General features: G+C 45.8%; 2 long non-coding RNA genes across 3 annotated transcripts; one reads left to right on the top strand and one right to left on the bottom strand.

Annotated features, from left to right (window-relative positions):
- Positions 1-1,320: 1,320 nt before the first annotated feature.
- Positions 1,321-11,637, bottom strand: LOC128313549 (uncharacterized). Its single transcript, XR_008294450.1, has 3 exons — positions 9,759-11,637; positions 5,162-5,256; positions 1,321-1,660 (listed from the first exon to the last, which is right to left on the bottom strand). It is a non-coding gene; the product is annotated as an uncharacterized LOC128313549 (long non-coding RNA).
- Positions 11,638-12,928: 1,291 nt separating this feature from the next.
- LOC128313645 (uncharacterized) lies at positions 12,929-18,952 on the top strand. 2 transcript variants are annotated; one of them, XR_008294684.1, is made up of 3 exons: positions 12,929-13,550; positions 13,765-13,914; positions 14,173-15,697. It is a non-coding gene; the product is annotated as an uncharacterized LOC128313645 (long non-coding RNA). The 2 variants fall into 2 exon arrangements; XR_008294728.1 differs by lacking the exon at positions 12,929-13,550 and adding an exon at positions 17,870-18,952 and having other exon boundaries at positions 13,586-13,914; positions 14,173-14,379.
- The last annotated feature ends 1,994 nt before the right edge of the window (positions 18,953-20,946 follow it).

Below are 20,946 nucleotides of genomic sequence, written 5' to 3'. Positions count from 1 at the left end.
CAGTTCTTCTGATATCAAACGAAGCCCCAATAATACCCCAGGGTAGATTTATTTAAAAGATTGAGGGGCACCTGGGTAGTACAGTTGGTTAAGCGTCTGATTCTTGATCTCAGCTCAGGTCATGATCTCACGGTTTGTGAGTCCAAGCCCCGTGGTGGGCTCTGGGCTGATGACACAGAGCCTGCTTGGGATTCTGTCTCTCCTTCTCTCTGTCCCTCCCCAACTCATGCATGCATGCACCTCTCTCTCTCTCTCAAAATAAATAAATAAACTTAAAAAAAATTAATAAATAATTGATCAAAAGAGGTGCATGGGTGGCTCAGTCAATTAAGTGTCCAACTCTTGATCTAGGCTCAGGTCATGATCTCACGGGTTCGTGGGTTCAAGGCCCCCATCGGGCTCTGCGCTATGCTAACAGCGTGGAGCCTGCTTGGGATTCTCTCTCTCTCTCTCTCTCTCTCTCTCCCTCTGACCCTCCTCCACTTGTGCGTGCACTCTCTCTCTCTCTCAAAATAAATAAATTAACTTAAAAAAATCAAACGATAGAGGAAAAGCAAGGAGCAGTCACCAGGCGTCAGCTTGATCTCTCTTGCAGTGACAGGACATTTTGTAAAGTCCCTCGTACATGGAGTCAGGAGCCCAAGCTTTGAGTCCAGGCACTATCGCTGACCATCTCCCCGACCTGGATGCTTCAGGTCCTTGTGTGAGTACTCATTTGTGAGTACTCGTGCAGGTACTTGTGTGAGTACTCATAAATACTCACTGTGAGTGCTTGTGTCACCTTGTTTCCCTATTGGTGATGTGCTGTGTTATACAACAACGGAGCATGTGTTTCCAACTCCCTGGCTCAATGGCACAGGATCATGTTGATAGATCCAAGGATTGGTGTGGAGAGAGCCTACTTGGATTTCAGATGGGCATCTTAAAAAGTTTTCACACTATCCTTCTCCTGAAGGGTGATGTGAGAAAGAGAGAAAGAGAAATTCAATCTAAGTGACAGAAGATTGGTGTAACATGTCTACAAGAAATAACAGAGGCCAGCATTCCCAGAGGTGACGCATGTCCTGTCACAAGGCTATTCTGTCATCCTAGGCTTTATCAACAACTTAAACCTTAGGTGACACAGAACTGGTGGGGAGGGAATGGCCAATATACTGGAAAACAGAAATAAATTTTAAACCAATTTAATATTCTGCATTGATGGTTTAAAGCGAAATCTATCTATCTATCTATCTATCTATCATCTATCTATCATCTAGCTTTTATCTAAAAGAATAACATCCAGCAGGTTAAGAAAAAAAGCCAACTACACAAATGTGATTCATGGGGAAAAGACTTGGAAGGTTTGAGTTACATCAAACTGAATATGAATCATCAGTAAGTGTCCAAAATGCCAATGCAATGCGAGTTTGCATTATCGCGACTTGGGAGAGCCTCTTTCAATGGACATAAGAGCTTCCTCTGCACTAGCCATCTCCTTTTGTAATGTTGGGACTTATTCTAAGGAGGAGATCAGAATGTGACGGAAAAGCCCTGGAAATCACCCACTCATCTGTTCATTCAGGTACTCGTGCCTGTATTCACTCAGCAAACGCATCCAGCCTTAATGGGCTGCAGTCTTGAATCCTTTTGGAAATGGAGTAGGGGTATAAATCAAAACCTAAGTAAGGGCAAATAAATAAAATCTGCCAGAAACTATTCTAGAAGGATGGTATTCAGACAGGAAAGAGAGTCCCTGTCCTCAAGAATCTCAGCCTGGAGAAGGGAAGGGCCAACAATATGGGGATTCGGGGCCCATCGCAAAGCACAAAGTGGCAGAAAGGGAAGAGGGTAAAAGGGCGGTAAGATAGTCACACTCCGTTCTGGGCACACTGATGTCTCTCATTTGTTGATTCATTTATTTCCTTGTTTTGTTCTCCCTCGCCCAGGAGGCAACCATTTTAAGGGGGTGACGTGTATCCCTTGAGATGCGTGGGCTCTTGAAAACCGTGTGATGCTGCTTTGTACACATTTTTACATAAATAGTACTGTACCGTGTATCTGATTCTCTCTCTGGCTTTTTTCATTCAATTCTAGATGGTGAGAACTAATAGGGTTGCTGAGTATACAATCAATCCTCATTATTCTCAGATTCTGTGTTTGCAAATTCACCTACTCACGAAAATTTATCTGTAACCCCCAAATCAATACTTGAGGAGCTTGAGAGCATGTCCATGGTCATTCACGGACATGAGCAGGGTAAAGAAAAAAAATGTGAGTCACCGACAGATACGTTCTCAGCAGCGATAGAACAAAGACACTCTGCTTTCCGGTTTCAGCTCTCATACTGTGTAATCCAGAGTCCCTTGGGTGGTCTATTTGGTGCTCAGTTTTTCATATTTCTGTGCATTTTTGATGGGTTTGCTGTATAAAATGGTCCCAAACATAGTGCTGAAGGGCTGTCTAGAGTTCCTCAGTGCAAGAAGCCTGCGATATGCCTTGCAGAAAATTCACGTAGATAAGCTTCCTTCAGGCATGGGTTACAGAGCTGTTAGCCATGAGTTCAATGTTAACATTGAATGCTGTTCAATGAATCAACAATATGGATTAGATAAGGTGTCTTTAAACAGAAAAAAAAAAAAAAACACATAAAGTAAGGTTATGTGTTGATGAGCTGACCAAAAATGTGACCGGGGCACCTGGGTGGCTGAGTCAGTTAAGCGCCCGGCTTCGTCTCAGGTTATGATCTCACAGTTTGTGGGTTTGAGCCCCGCATCAGGCTCTGTAGATCCTGTGTTTCCCTCTCTCTCTCTGCCCCTCCCCTGCTCACACTCTCTCTCTCTCTCTCTCTCAAAAATAAATAAACATCAAAAAAAAAACCCTTTTTTAAAAAAATTGCTGTGACTAGTGGCTTGTAGGAACCTCCAACTCAGTATCTCCTCTAGGAGCAAAGGTTGAGTATTTGCTAATTCCATGTTTGTGGCGACTTTATACAGCCCAACTGCTACGAGTAATGAGAACTGACCGCACCCCTGCTTCATTTCTCCTTGCTTCTGTGTTCTGTTCCATACCACATGTCCCTTCCTTATTCCCCTAGTGATGGACAGCTGGAGTACCTTCAAGTCTCAGTTCCCACCATCAAGGTCACGGCAAGGATCTCCATGCATCTTCCTTCAGAGACCAGTGTGAGACTTTCTCTGGCAGCATTCCCAGGAATATGGTTTCCGGGTCCTAGGTAAGTGCATGTGCCCGAGTACCGCTGGATTGTCCTAAAGAAGGGCTGCCCCCCATCTATACTCCCACCAGCATCACAAGACTGTCCTGTATTCCTTACAGCCCTGCCATGACCTGTCATCGGCCAACTTTCTCATTGTTTCCAGCCAGATAGGTATAAAGTCATGGCTTATTACGGTTCTTATTTGCTTATCATTGTGGGTTTCCTCTTGTGTGAATTGACCAGTGTTTGGCCTATTGATCTATTCAGGTTTTGAAAAATTGACTTGCAAAAATTCCTTAGACACTGTAGATATTTGTACCGTGTCAGGTTTAGACATTTTAATTTTTTTTTTAATGTTTTATTTATTTTTGAGACAGAGAGAGACAGAGCATGAACAGGGGAGGGGCAGAGAGAAAGGGAGACACAGAATCCGAAGCAGGCTCCAGGCTCTGAGCCGTCAGCACAGAGCCCGATGAGGGGCTCGAACTCACGAACTGTGAGATCATGACCTGAGCCGAAGTCGGACGCTTAACCGACTGAGCCACCCAGGCGCCCAGGTTTAGACATTTTAAATGTGTTTTCCTGATGTGTCATTTGCCTTCTCACTGTATCTATGATTTTTGTTTAATTTTTGTTTAATTTTTTTTTTTTACATTTATTTACTTTTGAGACACAGAGTGAGACAAAGTGTGAGCGGGGGAGGGGCAGAGAGAGAAGGAGACGCAGAATCTGAAGCAGGTTCCAGGCTCTGAGCAAGCAGTCAGCACAGAGCCTGACTCGGGGCTCGAACCCACGAACCGTGAGATCATGACTTGAGCTGAAGTCGGACGCTCAACCGACTGAGCCACCCAGGTGCCCCTAATTTTTTTTTACCGTTTATTTATTCTTGAGAGAGAGACAGAGTGCGAGCCGGGGAGGGGCAGAGAGAGAGGGAGACACAGAATCCGAAGCAGGCCCCAGGCTCCCAGCTGTCCGCGCAGAGCCCGACACGGAGCTGGAACTCACGAACCATGAGATCATGACCTGAGCCGAAGCCGGGCACTTAGCCAACTGAGCCACCAGGCGCCCCCATGACTTTTTTATTAAGTGGAAATCCTTAATTTTGATGGGGTCAAGGAAATGTAGCTTTGGATAGTGTCTAGCTGGGAAGAAGGGGTGGAGGTTTTAGGAGTGAGTTTTCATGTGAAGGGCCATGTTATTTAAGGAAAGGGTAAAGCTAATTGAGATTTTCGGGGAGGGGGTGGGGGGCAGGAGACAGATAAATATAAATGGTTAGACAACGAATTTTTCTGGAGGGCTATATGTCAAGGAGCCTTTAGACTTAGTCCAGCCGCAGGTAGCAAGGACCGCCCTCTGAGATGCGCTCCTCATTCTCCCAGACGGACAAGGAAGGACAGGCTGGATGAGTGCCAGAATGCCCTTGACCAGGGGGCAAGAGCCAATGAGCCCTGAAGTTGCTTTCAATTCTGGGAGTCTGTGAATGGGATGGAATGAAGAGGCAGGGAATTTGCATGGAGATTATCGCCTCCCTTAAACCAGCAATTCATCATTCCTGTGCCAGTGCTTACCTGGCCAAGCTGGTCTGCCCAGTATCTGTCAACAGTAGTAACATTTTCTTGCTGTACCCCATCCCCACCCCTTACTTAAAAACACACAACTCATTAACCTCATGGACGGGGTATGAGGCAAGTCCATTCTGCGACTTTATTTTTCGTGTGAAACTCACGTTTAATTGGGACTTCCAAAGGGCTCCCTTAATTATAGGTGTGAGAAGGAAAAGGTGAAGGGAAGGTGTTGAAGATAGCTTAGTGTCATTATGAGATGGGCCAAAAAGCAGTTCCTGTCTTTCATTCATTCATTCATTCATTCACCCTTTTCATTACACACTGGCGAGTGCCTCCTCCACGTCAGACCCTGGGCTCGGCCCTAGAGATACAAGAGTGAGCCAAACAGCCTCTGGCCTACCTTTACGGAGCTTTGGGCTTAGAGGGGCAAACATCCACGTAACACCAAACGTACAAATTTGTATTCAGACTTCTCCGTGTCTTCTCCCTTTAAAACTAGTGAAATGAGAAAAAGCAATGCAAATTAGAATGGAATAAAAATACCATTTTCATCTGTTATGCTGGCAAACATCCAGAAGTTTGTTGGTGAGGCTGTGGGACAATAGGCCTTCTCATACACCGCTGATGGGAACACAGACTAACGCAGCTCCTCTGAAGGGGAATTTGGCAATATTCAACAAAATTACGTATGCACTCTATCCTTTGACCTAGCAATCCCACTCAGGAAAATATCCCTGAGATAGGCTGGCAAAAATACACTAAGGTCTACGCACGAAGCTATTTGTTACAATACTCCTTGTAACAGCTAAAGACGGGAAAAAACAACCCAGATGTGCCTCACTAGGGGACTAGTTGAAGAAACCGTGGCCCCGTCAAATCCATACCACGGAGAACCTTGCATCTCAGAAAGGATGAGACATACTATTACACCCTACTCGAAAGTAATCTTTAGGGCAATGCCCGGATGACTCAGTCAGTCAAGTGTCTGACTTTGGCTCAGGTCCTGATCTCACGGTTGTGGGTTCGAGCCCCGTGTTGGGCTCTGTGCTGACAGCTCAGAGTCTGGAGTCTGCTTCGGGTACTGTGTCTGTCTGTCTCTCTCTCTCTGTGTGTCTCTCTCTGTCTCTCTCTCAAAAATAAATTAATGTCAAAAAAATTTTTTGAGAAAAAAGATCTTTAGGATCTGTTGTTAAGTGAAAAAAGCAAAATGGAGAAATGGCATATAAGGTATGTTACCTTACATCCTAGGACAGGGGGAAATTGCCTGCAAACCTATAACTTTACATTTTTAATGAAAGGAGGAACCAAAAAACTAATCAAAATTGTTACCTGTGTGTTACCTAAGGAGGAAACCAGATGACAAAGGAGACAATATAAACTAGGCGATCTTTATTTCATAGGCTTGACTTAGGAGTCCTCTGAATGTCTTCGGAAACAAAATTCAATCAAAAACAAAACCATATTCCCCGCCCCCCCCCCAAATGTTGAAAGCAAAAGAAAACGATGTAAATGTATATAAATTTAGTGGCTTAACCATATCGACAAAAATTATGTCAGATGACTTTAAAACCTAGTAGTTTGATTGTACATCTTTAGTGGGAGATACTTATATATACACACACATATATATACATATATCCCAAGGACTAAAAGAGTCACAAAGAAATCTTAAGCTGTTTCAACAATATTATTGTTAATAATCATATTGGCATTGCCATTTTGAAGTATATATATATATATATATATATATGTGCGTGTCTTTGTGTATATATCTATGTACATAGATATGTATATGTATATATATATATATACATACATATATCTCAACTATTCTGTATTTTAACTATGTAATAAAATTGGAATACAGACACATATGTGAAATAAACCAAATAATTTATTAAAATAAAGTGAATGACTAAGAACTAAGAATTCCAGTGTGTAAGAAACAAGTATCATAACCTCATGATGTATTTTCTCTTAAGTTTTTTTTCTAGGTCTATCCACCAGAAAGGTCTGGAAACAGGAATAAACCTGGTAGCAATGAGTATCGCTAATAGCCAGATTGTAGTCTCTATATATCATTTCCCATTAAAAAAGAAATAGAGGCCATGGGGCACCTGGGTGGCTCAGTCTGTAAAGCATTGGACTTCCGCTCAGGTCATGATCTCGTACTTAGTGAGTTCGAGCCCCCTGTCAGGCTCTGTGCTGTCAGCACAGAGCTTGCTTGGGATTCTCTCTCTCTCTCCCTCTCTCTCTGCCCTGCCCTTACTCTCTCTCTCTCACTCTCAAAATAAATAAATAAAGTTAGAAAAGAAGAAGAAGAAGAAGAAGAAGAAGAAGAAGAAGAAGGAGGAGGAGAGGCTCTTGGAGAAATGGAAGCTTACCAACAGCAAGACAAACATGGAACAACTTATTATACCAAAAATCAAGAGAGTCATCAAACAAATGGATATTCTTCCAAAGGACTCAAGAGGCATCTGGAAGGGACTACCTCTGGCCAAAGATAAGGCAATTTGATCATCAATAAGATGAATAACTTCAATAGTTTGAGATATATCAATTATTTTCAGATTTACAGTTTATACGTGTAAAACCTCACTGGTCACCTTTGGAGGATACTAGGAAACCATTCAATATTTTGAAAACTAGTGAGTACGGGGAACGAACCACGCACACATCCTGCCTTGCCTGTACAAATTGCACCTCAGAAGAACCAAATACCTGACGAGGGAAGAGCGCTCCCTCTCTAAGACGTAAATCCCTATCAAAAACTGCAGAAGAAATGTGCATTAGTTGCCCAGGGCTGCTGTCAAAAGTACCGTAAACCAAATACCTTCAACAACAGAAATGTATTGCCTCACAGTTCTGGAGGCTGGAAGTCCAAGATCAAGGTGTCGGCAGGGCGTTGCTCTCTCTGAAGACACTCAGGAGAGAGTAGTTCCAGGTCTCTCTCCCAGCTTTGGGGAGTTCCTGGGCTTGTGGCTGCATAATTCCAACCTTTGGATGGCGTTCTTCCCGCCTGTGTGTCTGTCTTTGTGTCCCGATGTCCCTTAAGGACACCAGTCGTAGTGGGCAGGGGACCCACCTCACTCCAGTCTGACTTTATCTCCACTTAATTCCATCTGCAGACACCCTATTTCCAAACACAGTCCGGTTCTGAGGTCATGGGGGTAGGAGTTTAGCATATGAATCTAGCGGTCATAATTCAAGCCAGGACACAATGACAGGGTTAGAATCGCATCATTTTGTAATTCCTAACGAAATAACGGATCATCTGTAACTGCTAAAACCGTTAGCAAATACCTGCCGACGAGCTTTCTGGAGAGCGAAGCAGGCAGCAACATCCGACTGAGGGACTAATCTTGACATCACCAGAGGCAGGGCAACCCAGCATGACAGTGCTTCCTGAGGCCCCAGGAAGGGCATGGCACCACCTGGGAGGTGCTCTTGCCTCCCCCACCCCAAGAAAACCCCCACCACACCTGAATCTGAACAAGCTTTTAGAGGTAAGACGTAAACCAACAGTTTAGAGAATTTACAAGTGAGGAAAAAAAGGTGTTAAATGACACCTTGGGTACCACATCAGCAAAATCCCACATGTGAGAAATTCTGTAAGACAAAAGTCTGATTTCTTAACAGATGTTGAGGGGTGGGGGGAAAGGGAGGGGGAAACCTATAGATAGAGACTTTAAAAGGGATGTCAACCCAATTCTGCGTATGCACTTCGTTTTGGTTTTGATTTGAACGAGCCAGCGATAAAAGATAAAAACATACAAGAGACAGAGAAATTTGAACACTGACTGGATATTTGATGACATTAAGAAATTACTATTAAAACAAGAAAGAAAGGCATTACTAATTACTCAACGCGATAGGTTTTGTTGTAATTTTTTCAAAGCCCTTATCTTGTAGGCATACAACTGAGGTCTTTATGGGTGGAAAATTATAGTGTCTTGGATATGTTTCCAAATAATCTGGGAAAAGGGGTGATAAACCGGGTGAGATTATAGACGAAATGCATTTGGCCATGTGTTGACACAGGGGTGATGGGTACCTGGGGTTTCATTACACTTTTATATGTTTGAAAATTTCCATAATCAAGTGGTAAAAAATGGATGAGGTGGCTCTCCTCCTCTAAAAGCCTTATCTATTCATCTCTGTTCTGGATCCCATCCCATCCTATCTTCTCAAGGACTAAGCTCCCCATTTATTGCCTCTCGGAGCTGAGTCATCCCCACAGCTTATAAACATGTTCTACCATCTCCCATCCAAAAAAAAAAAAAAAGAAAGAAAGAAAAGAAAATCAGGGAAACTGACTTCATTTACTCCATTGGCCCACCCAATCTTTTGTATGCCTTTGCACGGCTCTAAACTTCTCTTCTTACGCGCATAGTTTCTAAGTTCCGGAAATTGTTGTTAAGGTCCTTACCAACTGCCATGTTGTCAACTCCCGTGGATACTTTTCGGCCACTCAGCTGCTTTGCCCTGCTTTCCTGCCCTTCTCCATCAGCCCACTCTGATCCTGTCCACCTGTCTTCCCCCGTCTCGTGTCCCTCTCCCCTAACACACAAAAACTTCCCTCCATGCCTTCCAGTTCCTCAGATGCCCCAGATGCCCGGGTTCGGTGCCTTCCCTGTGCCTCCTTCTTTCTTCCTGGCTCTCCCCACGAGTCTCTCCTCTCACCCTTCCCATCTTCATGGTTGCTCTGTCTGACTGGGGCCCTCCACCAATCTTTGTCATTGCAACCTGCTTCGTTCCCTTTTTTATAACACTTATTGAACATCGGAATCCGATTTTTATTTGTTTTCTTCCCACTGGACTATAAACTCCACAAGGAAAGGAACCAAATCTGGTTTTGCTCATCTCTGCAATCCCCACAAACAGTACAGTTCCTGGCACACAGAGGCCACTTAGGAAATATTTGTTGAATGAAAACATTAGATGATACATGAATCAAATGAGTACTCAGCTTAGTGTAATAACAAACTTGGACTCACACTGTGGCAAAAAGCACATTGGGGTGTTGATCTCGTTTGAGAGGGTCACTAAAGCTTCCACGTGGAAATCACATTTGAGCGGAGATCTGAGGGGTTGGAAAGGAGTCCCATGGGAGAAGTGGAGTTAACAGAATGAGAAAAAGGTCAGCAGACCCTGATGAAAAACCGCAAGAAGGGTTTCTGAAACCAAAAATCGCCTGGGGGATCAGAGATTGACCATTTCCCCTATGAGGGTTGGGGCTGGTGCATGACTTAGGAGTAAGTGACATAATGCAGAGAAGCCCAAAGGCCAGGGTGGCCCAGGCTACATTTAACCACTTGTTTCCAGCAGTCAAGGAAGCGTGAGCAAGCTTTCCCTTTCCTTGCTCTTACAAAGCAGGAAGCTTGCCGAATGCTTCAGAGCACAGCCCTGGGGACTGAGCTCTGCCCTCACCTCACACCTTCCTCTGTGATAGCAGCCATATTTACCCAAACACAACCTCAGACCCTGTATAATTCACTTTGCCCGGCTGACCTCCTTTGCTCAGATCTCTAGCTTTGGACTAAGGGGTGAGCAGAGTTCAAACATGTGTTCCCTAAAGGTAGTTTCCAGGGAGCAGGAAACTGAGGACCACTCAGCCAGCACTGGTGGAAAGAAGTTGACAATCCAGGTCTCCAAAGGAACAAAGGGCAGGTGAAGGACTTCTGAAACTAGTTCAAACACGCACATGCACACACACGCAATACATATGCAGAATTCGTCAAAAGGCTTTGTGAATATTGACTTGTCCTTTGACCCCGTAGCTCTGTTTCTAGAAGGCTGAGCTGAGGAAATAATCAGAGGCAGGGCCAAGATGAGCACATTAGGAGGACTGCTGTAAAGCTATTTACAAAGCAGAAAATTGCAAAAACCTAAATGTCCAAAAACAGAAGGAGGGCTAAATAAATGAGAGCATGCCTGAGCTGCTGTGCGGCCATTACCATTATGTTTAGAGATAAATTTTAATTGCTTGGAAAATGCTCATCATATAATGTCAAGTGAAAGAAAGTAAAATGAATAACTGCTTCTATAGTGTGAACTCAAACATTTGCATTGCTATATATACAGGAGAGAGCCAGATAGGTAGATGAACACAAAGAAAAAGATTGGATAGAAATCATTATTATAGTCAGATCTTCCTGGTAAAAAATGTTTAACATTTAAAAAAATGTTTATTTAGGGGTGCCTGGGTGGCTCAGTCAGTTGAGTGTCCGACTTAGGCTTAAGTCATGACCTCGAAGTTTGTGGGTTCGAGCCCCACGTCGGGCTCACTGCTGTCAGCAAGGAGCCGGCTTGGGATTCTTTGTCCCCCTCTCTCTACCCCTCCCCCACCTGCACTCTCTCAAAAATAAATAAACATTAAAAAAAAGTTTCTTTATTTTTGAGAGAGAGGAGAGGGCAGAGAGAGAATCTCCAGCAAGCTCCGCACTGCCAGCATAGAGCTGGGTGCAGGGCTTGAACCCACAAACCATGAGGTCATAACCTGAGCTGAAACCAAGAGTCTGACGCTTAACCAACTAAGCCACCCAGGCACCCCCAGAATTGCATTATTTTAATTTGATTGTTCTTCTCTGCATTTAATTTTCAAACACATGCTTATCTTATAAAGTCACAAATGAATAATAAGAATCTTTTCTATTTATTCATTTATTTCCTTCTCTATTGCGGTAAAATAGACGTAACCTAAAACTTACCATTTCAGCCATTCTTCGGTGCGCTGTTCAGCAGCATTGAGCACATTCACAGTGTTGTGTGACCATCACGGCCACCCGTCTCCAGAGCTGTCTCGTCTTACAAAACATAGACTCTGTAACCCATGCAACGAGGACTCCCATTTCCCCCGCCCCCGTTCCCTGGCAACTACCATTCAACCCTCCGTCTCTGTGAGTTTGGCTTTTCCACTTACCTCATACGAGTGGAATCATGTCTGGCTCATTTGATCTAGCATAATGCCTCCCAGGTTCACCCACGTCTGACTTATTTTTCAAGCACCTTAGTGTGGTTCTTACATTCTGCTGAAATGCAGGGCCGATCTAGAGTGTCCTCATCTGTAATATGGGCACAATTGCATCCACCTCCCTCGTCCGCACTGGTTAATTTAAAGTGCTTCAGGGGGCACCTGGGTGCCTCGGTCGTGATCCCAGGGTTGTGGGATCGAGCCCCGCATCAGGCTCCATGCTGAGTGGGGAGCTTGCTTAGGATTCTCTCTCTCTGAAAATAAATAAATAAATAACAAAACAAAAAATAAAATAAAATAAATTTTAAAAAATAAAAAATAAAAGGTATAAAAGCTTAAAAAAAAAAAAAAGGATTCTCTCCCTCTGCTCCTCTCTCCAGCTTGCACTCCCTCCCCCCCTCTAAAAACAAAAACAAAACAAACAAACAAAAGTGCTTCAAATAATGCTCAGTATATAGTAAGTGCTATTCATATTTTAAATTACCATCATTATTGTGGCTGTCGGTTAGTGCCAGACCTGAGCCTAAAGCTCACTTTCTTAACTCCTAGGCCAAAGCTGTTCTTACCAACTCTCTACTTTCTTCTGTGTCCTTCCTTTGAACCTCGACCCTTGACCATCCCTGCCCCTCCATCCCTGCTTTTTACCTTTCTCTGTAGAGCACGGGGCCTTCCAGAAATGAAAGGGCAAAAGGAGGGAAAATGAGAGCTGAAAGGGGAAGGAGAGAGCACAGTGAACGCATGAGAGCCTGTCCGCAAGAGTTTGCATCTGCCCAGAAGGAATGAAGAAACAAGCACCCAAAACACCGTTTCACAACGTACAGCTGACGCTCAAAGCCCTTTCCTACCTACTGGTAGTTAGATGTGCCAAGAAACAGCTCTATTTTCTCCTTCTGCCAGAGTATAGGTGAACCCTCGTTTCAACAGGTAGCACGTAGGAACATCTTGGTTCACAATAAACCTCCATAAACCTTGGTTTATTTCAAACTGTATTTAATGGGGGGGGGGGCACTTACCTAGATTTCTAGAACATTCTATGTGTGATAATTTTTTAAGATTAGCCATAGTTCTCTTCAGAACGCTGGCGTGTAACCTTTTGCTCCTAGTTCTCTTCCTCCAAAGGTGGCTGAGAGCAGTTTTTTTTACACCCTACTCGAAAGGCAGCCACCAGTGGGAGTTTTACAGTCTTTCCCTGTCTTATTTCTCCCGTTTCAGAAAGATCGCTTTCCTACAACTTCTGGCCGTCTGCTTTGCCTGGCTGAGGAGACACCCCAGACTTCCTCCACCCACATGGCCTTGCAGCCAAAGACCCAAAATGCAGGGAGTGGTCCAATTAAAAATCTGGGCAGGCAAGGAAAAGCAGGCATCAAAGGACAACCCCATTCCCCTTACAAAAAAAAAGGAAAGAAAAGAAAGAAAGAGCAGTATGTAAATATTTTATTTCAAGTTCTTTTGTGCTAATTAAGGAATATGGACAGTTTTTAATAGGGTCAGCAACTACTCATTTGGAGTGGAATCTTTTTAATGGACTGGGATAAACAAGAAAGAATGCCTTAAAGTGAAGTCTCATTACGCAGGCACAGCCCCAAACCATGTTCCTTTCGGGCATCTGCTGGCTTCCAGGACGTTCGTGGGCGAGGTGAGATGTGCCCAAAGGAGGTACCTCTTTCAGAGGGCATCTGTGTGAGAGCAGACGCAGGCGGCCTCAGTCACCGAGCATGCACTTCAAGACTGTCATTTTAATTCTGAAGTGTTCACGTATCCTACTCATTTCTGAAAACACACGTGCCAGCTCGGCGTCTAGCTCAGGGGATGTCAAGTAAGTCGGGGGGTGGGGGGTGGGGGGTGAGGAAAATGGCAGAGCCCAAATTTTCTAATTATGTCTGTTTTTGTGCCTTCTATCCCCTACCCAGCCCCCCTCGCTCCCCCCTTCCCTTCCTCTCTCTACCAGTAACAGGGCGGATTTGGAAATGATTTCAACTCTGTACCACCTTGGCCATCTCTTCAGGTTCAATGTTTCTCTTCTGCTTAAGAATTCAGGATGCATGGGCTGCACATCGGTGTCAACCCTTGGGCTTGGCTGGGACCACCTGGGTTGGCCAGCAACTTTGACGGATGCAATCCAGAAGAGGAAACAATATCTCTGTTGACAGCCACTGCTCTTGGCCTGAATTCGTCAAACAGTATTTATTGGGAGAGCACGAGGGAAGGAAGGAGGAGGGAGACGAACGTAGAGAGTGTATCAAGCAAACACAAGTAGGGCTCAGCCTTGCGGGGGGGATGGCATGCAGAGTAACGTGCATAGGAAACCCCAGCATGCTTTAAACACAGCCTGATGGAAACTTCTGTTGCAAGGCAGATTTCAGAGGTTCATATTCAAAAGCATGCCACGCAGCATCCTGGGGGCTTTCACGGACATGGTCTTTTTTAATCCTCCCTAGAAACCCTGGCAAGGTCATCCTGTTATCCTCCTGGTGCCCTGGGAAAACAGAGATTACGAGGGTCAACTCCGACCAACGCTCCCGAGACTCGAGCCTTCTGGCTGCGTGACCGGTGGTTACCCACACTGCACAGGAAAAGACAAATCCTCGCTTTTTAAATGTACCTGACATTGTAATGAGCCTGACATTATAATGAGCCATAGTAAGGTAGACGTTAACAGTGGGGGAAACTGAGTGAGAACTCTACTATCTTTGCAACTTCTCTACAAATCTAAAATGATTCCGAATGAGTTTATTTTAGAGAAATAGACCCACAACCTGGAGGTATAAATACTTCCCAAAGGAGTATACAGCAAGTGACTCCTCTCATCCCGTCCCTCGGTCCATCCCTAAGTTGGCCACAGGCAGCACTGTGCCTGCCAGCATGTGTCACGCTGCCAGGGATGCAGTCTGTGCAGGGAGGAGGAAATAAAGTGGCTACGTAATAATGGAAGGTGGGCCCTGATTTCCACTGGAGGCTCAAGGAAGGCTTTTCAGAAAAAATAATACGTACAGATTTTAACTCACCGATGTATGAGTGTGCAGTGAATTATAAATGGCAAGATGGTATGCATTGAGACTAGCTTCGATTGGTGGTATATCTTTCAGCTTGACCATGTCTTTGCCAAATAAGGATCTTTAATAAAAAAAAAAAAAAATTACGGGGATGCCTGGCTGGCTCCATCGATGAAGCACCAGACTTCAGCTCGGGTCATGATCCTAAGGTTTGTGGGTTCAAACCCCACGTCAGGCTCTGTGCTGATGGCTCAGAGCCTGGAACCTGCTTCGGATTCTGTGCCTTCCTCTCTCTCTGCTCCTCCCCCACTCATGCTCTGTCTCTCTCTCTCTCTCTCTGTGTGTGTCTCTCAAAAATAAACAAACATTAAAAAAAATTACAAGGAATTTTTACAATTAGCTACCTTCCTCAATCTCCAAAAGGAGAGAGGCTCTTGTTTTTAGGCAATCTGATGTGAGGGAAGGACAAGGTGTTCAGAAGCCTGAGAGATCGGGGTTCAAACCTCAGTTAAATGGCTTTCTGGAAGTGTGATCTTGAAAAAGTAGCTCATAATCTCTGAATTTCAGACTCTTTATATGAAAAATGAAGACAATCATACCCACCTAATAGGATCATGGCATGGAAACATACAGATACATCGTGTTTACTGATACATTGTGTGTGCTCAGAAAATAAATATATGGATGAATGATTAAATACGTACTAAGACTTAAAATGAGTATTTATGCCTAATAAATATTTTTTAACGAAAAAAAAAAAATCTCAGGCACTCCAAGCCTATTGGTTAAGAAAAGTCACATGAGGGGCCCCTGGGTGGTTCAGTGGGTTAGGTGTCTGACTCTTGATTCCGGCTCAGGTCATGATCTCACGGTTTGTGAGATCGAGCCCAGCATCCAGCACCCCACTGAGCGAGGAGCCTGCTTGGGATTCTCTCTCTGCCCTTCCCCCTGCTTACATACGTGCGTGCTCTCGCTCTCTCTCTCTCTCTCTCAAAATGACTAAGTAAGCATTAAAAAAAAAAAAATCGCACAAGTGAGCAATTATGGCACAATCTCAGTCCTACTCAGGTGGTGTTCCTGGCCAGGGTGGGGGCATCCAGGCACCGGGTCTGGGTGTTAGGTACCAAACAGACGTGGCATCAGCAACTCCCTTGTATGTTCCAAGTGAACAGAGCCAGGCATGACATAGACATGTAGAACCAGAGGATCCTCACGACACAAAGCTGGAAGGCTTGGGGGAAGTCCCAGTGGGGCCCGCAGAAGCATTTCTACTCATAGGTTAGGACCGTGACTGTAATTTGTCATGAGGCTTTCAAAATCTTTGCCCTCTGTCTTTGAACGGGCCTAGAGATCCCAGGAGAATTGTATAAGGAGAGCAAACCCCCACCAGGGCCAGAACCCAGGTAAACTGGAGGGGTAGGTGCCCAGCCAGAGGGGATATGAGGCTCCTCTTCTCCAAGTGGGTATGGCTATCTAGACAAGCACAAATCTCCTTCTCCTCCGGTCAGGTCAAGCGGCCTTTTTTATTAGCTATCTATATACCTGCCTGTTGGCTTTACTGTCTCATAAAATTAACCAGTCTGTCCAGAAAAGCAAAGGCGGACTCCTAGCCTGGATTTATCAGCCAGAATCTGGGTCCTCAAATGGCTGTGACCCTTAAGAAGGTCTGTCTAGCACTCAGATTTTTCTTCTTGCGGCAGGAAGTACCCACGTTGTTGCAAAGAAGCCCTTGCCTGGGGCAGCCTCATCCACCTCCCATAAAATGTGAATGTGTGAGGAAGCAGGAAGTGGGGCCTGGGGTGGAAGGAAGGAAGGAAAGAAGGAAGGAAGGGTGGCCTGCTCTAGCAGGGGTCCCAAATCTGTCAGAACTTAAATTGGCTATTGAAAAATATGTTTAGGGGCATCTGGGGGCTCAGTCGGTTAAGCCTTCGACTTTGGCTCAGGTCGCGATCTCATGGTTCGTGAGTTCGAGCCCTGTCTCAGGCTCTCTGCTGTCAGCATGGAGCCCGCTTCGGATCTTCTATTCCCTTTTCTCTCTCTGCACCTCCCCTGCTCGCACTCTCTGTCTCTCTCTCAAAAATAAAAAAATTAACATTAAAAATAATAATAATAATAATATGTTTAGTGAAAGGCTATTCAGGCAGATCCCAGGAATCTAAATTTTTAGATGGCTTCCCTGGGTGATTCTGATAATTAACTAGGATTGGGGAAACACTGACCCCTGTGACCTACCAGGTCCCTCTGGTCTAGAACATTCTGGATTACGGAAGGCCAGATTCTTCTATAAACCGTCTATGTAGGAAGTGGAAAAATCGTTTCATTTTTTTTTTAATTTTTTAAAGTTTTGTTTGCTTATTTTGAGGGAGAGAGAGAGAGGAAGTGAGTTGGGGAGGGGCAGAGAGAGAGGGAGAGAGAGAATCCCAAGCAGGTTCCACACTGTCAGTGTGGAGCCTGATGTGGGGCTTGTCTCACAAACCATGAGATCACGACCTGAGCTGAAGTCAGACGCTTAACCGACTAAGCCACCCAGGTGCCCCAGGCCCAAAAAAATCATTTCTTAACAACTTGGGGGAAGTTCCTCGAGGGAACTGTCTTCCCTTCCTATGCCATAAGGAAGCCTTCCTTTTGCCTGAGATGCTTCAATATTTTCTATTCCCTCATGAATCCTTGACATTGGAGGCCAACAAGTATACCTTGACCTCACCTGTTCAAGGTGTGGTCTGTAGACTGGCCTCACTGGCATCACCTGGGAGCCTGGTGGAATTGCAGATTCTGGAACCCCACCCCCAGACCTCCTGAATCAACGTGTCTACTTTACTGGGGTCCCGAGGTGACTCGTATGCACGCTGAAGTCTGAGAAAACACTGGCTCAGGTCACTGGCTCTCTACTCAGTTGTCTTTTGGAATCATCTAGAGAGTCAAGAAAAAATACTGATGTTTAAGTCTCAATGCCCACGGTGCAAGGATTATTTTAAACTCCCCAGGCTCTGCTAATGTGCGAGACGGCAGCAACTTTGCGCAATACCTGATTTAAAATTAACAACAACAGCAACAAAAATCAAATAAGCTTTTCTTTAGGGAGGAGGGTTGTAGCAAAGGGTTCTGTGTATCATTACTGATTTGGCTTTTTCCCTTTATTAAGGATGGGAGTGAAACAAAGGACGAAAGATTCTCCCACAAACAGGGATGGCTCCAAAGCCCTCTGCTTAAAGCAGAAAGAGAGAGGAGCAGAAGACGTGGGAATGTGACCTGTCTCGACGTAATTCATGTATTTGGAGCCTGCACGGATGGACCAGTGCCGTCGGGAACAGCACGGGTCTCTCCCTTGCCTTGCAGGGCGGCTCACCCAAACTAACAGATGCTTGAGAATAAGCCCCCGTGACATGGATGCCTCTCTCTCGTTAACAGAAAACTGTTTCTTACGCTCCTGTGCTCTGGGTTAAGCATCTTCTCTCTTCTGTCAGAAGCGTGGTTCGTGGGAGATAACAATTCAGTTTGGAAAATCAACAAAACGTTGTATGTAAAGCTTCAATCCTGTGAGTTTTACCCAAACCTAATCCCCGATGCATCCAAACTCTGCCAGAGCCCCTGCCCACCCCTGAGTCTGTCCCGACAGTGCCCAGCAGGCCTGAGATGGCACCGATCCCTGCCATGCGGGACGGCAGGGGGCCGGGTGGTGGGTCAGGAGGCCTGGGTTTGACTTTGGTGTGGACCCCGTTTTCTTACCCGTCTTCTGTCTCGCCTCACTGTTCTGCACTCAGAACAATAGTACTGGGAGCAAAGAGGAGGGAAACCCAGGTGTGAGCAGCCCCTCACAACATCCTGAGGGGCATTACCCTGTCTGCATGTTGCTTGGCCTGCCCCATAGCATGTCCCTCGGTTCTCAGCCACCCCAGGCCTCCCGGCCCCGTGGGGCAACCCCTCCGGCCTACCTGTGCTCTGAGGGGAGAGCGACCCCTCCGGCCTAGCTGTGCTCTGAAGGGGGAGTGACCCCTCCAGCCTAGCTGTGCTCTGGGGCAGCCCAGGGTTGCACAGCGAGAGGCGTTCTCCACGGCTTCTGACTAACCCTGAGTATAATGTTAGGCCCAGAAAAGCTTCAACAATAAAAATAGCTTCAGGAAGGTGGCAGCTTGGATTCTTTGTGCTTTGTGGGGGAGGTAGTGATAGCCGCTTCCACACCCCTCACTGGGAGGCTCTGAGAAACAACATTTGAAACACCAAATAAAAAGCACTGATTTAGTAAAGCCTCCTGGAACAGTTTAATTGGAAAAACGTCGCATCTCGTTCTATTTCCTTGACCACCTCTTCTTTGGAGGAGTCATGCTTGATTCTGAGTTGGGGAAAGAGGACAGAGGACCCCGATATTTCAGATGGGACTGAGATGAGGCATGGGGGTTGGGGGGGAGAGACAAAGGGCCACAGCCGTGAGGAGAGGGGCAGACCAACTTCCCTCGGGCTGGGCCTCTCGCCTGACCTGAGTCGGAGAAACGAGGCTGGACTGATTGTCCAGGTCACTGCATTCAAGGGCTGCCCCTCCCTGAGGCCCCAGTGACACCCTAAGGAAGGTTCCCTGTCTCTGGCTCCGATGACTCCTCAGCAAATGAGGGGCGAGGCCCAGACAATGTCTAAAAATGCTCTCACGGTTTATGACGTTGTGACTTTTTTTTTTTTTTTGGACTTTACAGCCCAGGAAAAGGAAAGAGAAAAAAATCCTGGTGAGCGTGTAAGATGCTATTTCAGGACAAGAAATAGTATTTTGGGTGAAGCTAAGGGAGTAATTTTGTAAAGTTTCAGACAGAAGCGACAAAATAAATGACTGTGTCCAAATTGAGTGCCCAGAAAGGGTGGGCAGGACCACAGAAAGAGGAGGTTTGCTCTGGAATCCTTCACTGAAAGCTGAGCGACAGCTCAAGGGGCGAACCAGCTGGAGCCCAGACGGTGGTTATCAGAGCGTCCCCTGACGGCTGCCTCTCCCAGCGCAGAAGCACAAAGGAATCGTGTGTGGCTCCAAACGCCAAGGACACTGAAGAGGAGAGAGACAGGGAGACACAGAGAGGGAGAGAGGCAGAGACAGACAGAGGGAGAGAGGGATTCTGAAGACAATTCTGCATTTTATTCATTTTCACTGAGTGCCTACCATGTCCTAGGCACTCCACTAGGTCCTGGGACAACGGACGTCCTAATTTTAACAGCTACGGATCAACTTGTGAGTTTAATGAGTAGCCTCCTCTAAAGAACATCTACTAGGAGCAACGAGACTTGACTGGTACCCGTTAATCTACTTACTCCTCACGACAAAGCCGTGACCTAAAACTACTCTCTAGGCAGGGGATCAGCAGACCTGGGAGCATGGACCCTGAAGCCAGACCACCAGGGCTCAAATCCTGCCTTGGCCACTTATTAGCTGTGTAACCTTGGATGCGACCTCTCTGTGGCTCAGTTCCTTCGTGGATACAATAGGACGAGACACTAGTGTTTGCCTTATAAGATCGGGAGGAAGATTAAATTGGTTGCTATCCATTAAGCACCTAGAAAAAAAGATTGGCACACAGCGCGTGCCCCGTAAATGTTAGGCATGATTATCACTGTTTCTGTTTTACTGACGAGGAAAAAGGCCATGGCTAGGGGGAGCTGGGCTCAGAGTCAGGGCTCCCTCGAACATCACGTTGCAATACCTCTAGACAGGCTTATTCTCCGAGAGTTTGTTCTTTGGGTTTATCGTCATTATCACCTCCCCTAGAAGCGTGTGCAAAGCTTGTTGATCACCTTAGGCCACCGGCTGGTAATTTGTCTGAGTGGGTTTTATAGCGTGGGCTGTAACACCTCTGCTCACCTAGACCCAGACAGAGATAACAGGCCAGAGCTCGAGCTATGTCCAGGCTGGCTATACATTGGAAACGACAGAATTACTGCATCTGTGGACCACTCAGGACAGCTGGGACCTCCAGGAGCCAACAGCTCTGTGCCAGCTTTCCAGAAATCTCCGTATGCTCTCCTGGGAAACGAAGTTTGTGGCCTCCGGGTCTCAAAAACTGTTCTTTGTAGAAAGGACTTTGAAAGTCCTGACACCTGGGTTGAACTGGCAATGACTCTGACTTAGCTGGCCTGGGGTAGGGCCTGGGCACCTGAGACAGCAGCTGCGACTGTGTCCCCAGTCCCCACCCTCTCCTCCCCAACCTCCAGCTAGCTTGTGGAGCCCAGACAAATACTGCATCTCCT

The sequence above is a fragment of the Acinonyx jubatus genome, chromosome A1 (assembly GCF_027475565.1).
Source record: "Acinonyx jubatus isolate Ajub_Pintada_27869175 chromosome A1, VMU_Ajub_asm_v1.0, whole genome shotgun sequence".
NCBI classification, from domain to species: Eukaryota; Metazoa; Chordata; class Mammalia; order Carnivora; family Felidae; genus Acinonyx; species Acinonyx jubatus.
This window is presented reverse-complemented; position numbering and strand designations above follow the sequence as displayed.